This window comes from Hylobates moloch, unplaced genomic scaffold (genome assembly GCF_009828535.3).
Source record: "Hylobates moloch isolate HMO894 unplaced genomic scaffold, HMol_V3 SCAFFOLD_2, whole genome shotgun sequence".
NCBI lineage: Eukaryota > Metazoa > Chordata > Mammalia > Primates > Hylobatidae > Hylobates > Hylobates moloch.
Genome location: NW_026652277.1, coordinates 690572 through 694496, shown reverse-complemented (window position 1 = coordinate 694496; position 3925 = coordinate 690572). Strand labels below are relative to the sequence as shown.

The following is a 3925-nucleotide window of genomic DNA, read 5'->3' as shown; positions in this document are numbered from 1 at the left end:
ATTTTCAAGGTAATTTTGGCTATTCTAGGTCTTTTGTATTTCCATGTAAGCTTTAGTGGCAGCTTGTCATTTCTTGCTGGGGTTCTGATCGGGATTGCAGGGAACCTATACACCCACTGGGGAGGATTGACATTGGGTAGGACCGACATTGCGTAGGACCGACATTGGGTAGGACCGACATTGCGTAGGACCGACATTGCGTAGGACCGACATTGGGTAGGACCAACATTGGGTAGGACCGACATTGCGTAGGACCGACATTGGGTAGGACTAACATTGGGTAAGACCGACATTGGGTAGGACTGATATTGGGTAGGACTGACATTGCGTAGGACCGATGTTGGGTAGGACCGACGTTGCGTAGGACCGACGTAGGACCAACACTGGGTAGGACCGACATTGCGTAGGACCGACGTTGGGTAGGACTGACATTGGGTAGGACTGGCATCTTGACTGACATCTTGACGGTATTGGGTCCTCTCATTCTCTATTTAGGTCTTAATGTCACTGTTTCACTTAATTTCAGTGTTTGGTAGTCAACATACTCAGGTCTGACACACCTTTTGTTAAATTTATCTGTAGAGATTTCATATTTTGATGTGATTTTTTCCATTGCTTAACTGTTCATTGCAAGCATAGAGAAATATGGTTGGTTTTTTAATATTGAATTTATTTTCCTTCAACTCTCAGAGCTGGTTCCAAGCCTGACTTTTATTCACTGTTGCCTCTGAACACCTGGGTTGAATCTTCTAATCTCTGCATCCTTTGAACTTATTTAAAATGTGCATGAGCAGCTCTCCCCTGCCCACTTTACGGAGCAGTGAGGGTCGCAGGAGCCCTTTGAGAAGGAAGCATTCTAGGCCTAACGTACTAAATTGTTTACACAAATATCACAGATCGTGCTCCACGCAGGCCCTAGTGCTGGGCCAGCATTTGGTCTTGTGACGGAGCTGAGCACCAGGGGAAAGTCAGAAGAACTGTTTAAAAATGCTTAATAGCATGATTCAAAGTCATGTGCCATTTTTTCCTCAGACTCGTTTACTTTAAGGAAACAAAGCTATAGAGGGTGAGTGCTAGATGGGAAAACCATGGCTGTAGCTCCGATTTTGAAGTCTGCAACATGTTACACCATTTCTCCTGGTTTCCAGCCCCTTCTCATCCCATTTATGTTTTATTTGGACTGTTTTTGATACACCAGAAATCAGTGACAGCAATAGAACAGCTGTTATCCAGCAGCCCTGACTTAATTTGACACAGCAGTGACTTACAGTATGGTCTTTTGGTGCAGCTATCTCCAACAACAAGCATGAAAAGAAACATTAGAGAGCTCTTAAAACACTTTTATTTTTAAGGTGTTTTTTTTGAGACACGGTCTTGTTCCATCTCTCAGGCTGGAGTGCGGTGGTGCCGTCATGGTTCACTGCAGCCTCGATCTCCCGGGCTCAATGGATCCTCCCACCTCAGCCTCCCAAATAGCTGGGACTACAGGGGTGCACCATTACACCTGGCTAAAAATTTTAAATATTTTAGTAGTAGTCTGTTTTCTAATTCATGTTATTCCCGTGGATGGCCCAGACCTGAGGGCCACCCCTGTCCAGTCGTGCTCAAGGCTTCACAAGACCTGACCCTTCCCAGTGAATGCTGACCATACTGGGGGTGAGCATTTGACTCCCAACACAGCCAGTTCACATGCTGGTAAGCAGCCTGGGACCTATGCTTGTGAGTGAAGACTGGGCCACCAGGTGTCTATTATCAGGTGAACACCCAGAGAGGCACACACACCCTGTGTGAGCAGAGGTCCTGGTGGGAGAGGAGGGGGCCCCACACAGCTGCCCTGCACACACAACCCTGACAGACAAGCTGTGGCCACCTTTTTGGGAGGACCGACGCCCTGCAGTCTGTCAACACCTGCAGCTCTTGGCCATTGGCCTGTGTAACAGCTGCCTGGAGGCCTAGCCCCTAGATTTCTGATGAAGAAGTGACTTTGAGAACCACTGCTCTACGAAGATGACAATCCAGTTTTATTGTTGACATAATCACTAGTGAGTCGGTATGATCTGTTTGGCAACTAGGTGCCTGCACACAGGCATGCACATGTGCACACAGGCACACATACATGCATGCCCAGGTAGATGTGCACACAGGCACACATACATGCACGCCCAGGTAGATGCGCACACAGGCATGCACACACAGGCACACATACATGCACACCCAGGTAGATGCACACACAGGCACACATGAGTACAGACACAGACATGCACACACAGGCACACATATGTGCACACACAGATGTGCACACATACATGCATACACGCACACATGCATACTCATACATGTACACACACTGGCAGACACAGGAATGCATGCACACACTCATACATATACACATACACATGCATGCACACAGGCAGACATGCACACATGCACACACTCATAGATGTACACAGGCACACAGGTACACATACATGCACACACAGGTGCACACATGTACACTCACTGGGCCGGACTGGGGAGCAGGTGTGGGCTTCAGTGCATCTGCATCTGGATCCTCCACAGCTGTTCCTGGCTCCAGGCTTGCCTGTGGCTCAGTGACTCAGAACCACCTGGGAAAACTGTAAAGCTGGGGTGCTCGGCTCCTGGGGGGTCTGGCCTAGCTGGGCCGGTGGCTGGGTCAGGGTGCACTGGAAGCTCTGCAGCAGACCCTGCACAACTGCATGACTCGCTGGCAACAGGCTTGCCTTGTCTCGACTCCTTGCCTCGACTCCTGCCTGTCCTTCCTTCCTCTGTGAAAGGCACGTCAGAGTCCAGTCCTCCTCAAAGTGTGGCCCAATCCGCATCCCCGGGCGCTGTCAGAGCCGCAGACTCCAGGCCCGGTCCTGTGCTCAGGCAAGTCCCCGAGACAGGGATGCGCGGCTGAGAGGCCGACAGACGCATCTCTTGGAGGCTTTGAGAAGGAGCCGATGGCTGTCCCTAGCAGAGAACAACCCTTCAACCCAGGCAGGAAGCCCGTCTGAGACTCCGCGTGCCGGGTCCCAATGCCTGTGCTATGGCGTCTCCCCACAGACACTAGCACGCAGGCTGGTGATGCAGATGCCGTGGCCAGGCTGGAAGGAGCCGCCTTGGGGACAAAGATACTTCTGAGGACCCCCGGAGGCCTCTTTCTTCCCGGTCCCTGGCTGGCCTCACCCTTAGATGACGGTGCCAGAGGAGGGGAAGCGCAGTGCAGCGGACACAGATGGTGGTCCAGGTAAGAAGCGTCATCCCGAGAGTGCCCAGGGGCCCGGCTCAGGGATGCCTGCTGCAGACCACCTTTCCTAGGAGCTCCACCTGAAAGGTTCTTTTTGAGACAGGCTCTGTTGCCTAGGCTGGAGTGCAGTGGCATGATCTTGGCTTACTGTGGCCTCGAACTCCTGGGCTCAAGTGATCCTCCCACCTCAGCCTCCTAAGTAGCTGGGACCACAGGTGCACACCACCATGCCTGGCTAATTATTTTTTTAGTACAGGGTCTTGCTGTGTTGCCCAGACTGGCCTCGAACTCCTAGCCTCCCGAAGCACTGGGATTACAGGTGTGAGCCGCCACACCCAGCCCTTAACGGTTTTTAAGGCGTGCACACACACAGTCTAAGAGCTGGATTTTCCAAAGCCGGCTGTTTCAGCCCTGCTCCGTGGGCTTGAGTCAGGTCCCTTTGACTAGGGGTCTGTGGCTGCCAGAAACAGGTTTGGAGGCCGGGATGTGACGTCCTGCTGAGGCTGACCAGCTTGCTGGGGAGAGACCTGGTGGGGAGACTCACTGGCTCTACAGCTTTCCCTGCAGTTGGGCCTGGTGCAAAGCAGCTCAGACTTCAGCTTCGAAGGCCACATCCCCTCCCCATCGGTGACGGCTGCCCTGAATGAGGCCGGTACACGGCCCCCTCCTGCGCTG

The 3925-nt window shown here is 52.3% G+C and overlaps 1 long non-coding RNA gene across 1 annotated transcript; it reads left to right on the top strand.

Moving 5' to 3' along the window:
• The first annotated feature begins 214 nt into the window (after positions 1–214).
• On the top strand, positions 215–2874 carry LOC131381460 (uncharacterized). The gene is made up of 3 exons (XR_009210209.1): positions 215–264; positions 1576–1695; positions 2796–2874. It is a non-coding gene; the product is annotated as an uncharacterized LOC131381460 (long non-coding RNA).
• The last annotated feature ends 1051 nt before the right edge of the window (positions 2875–3925 follow it).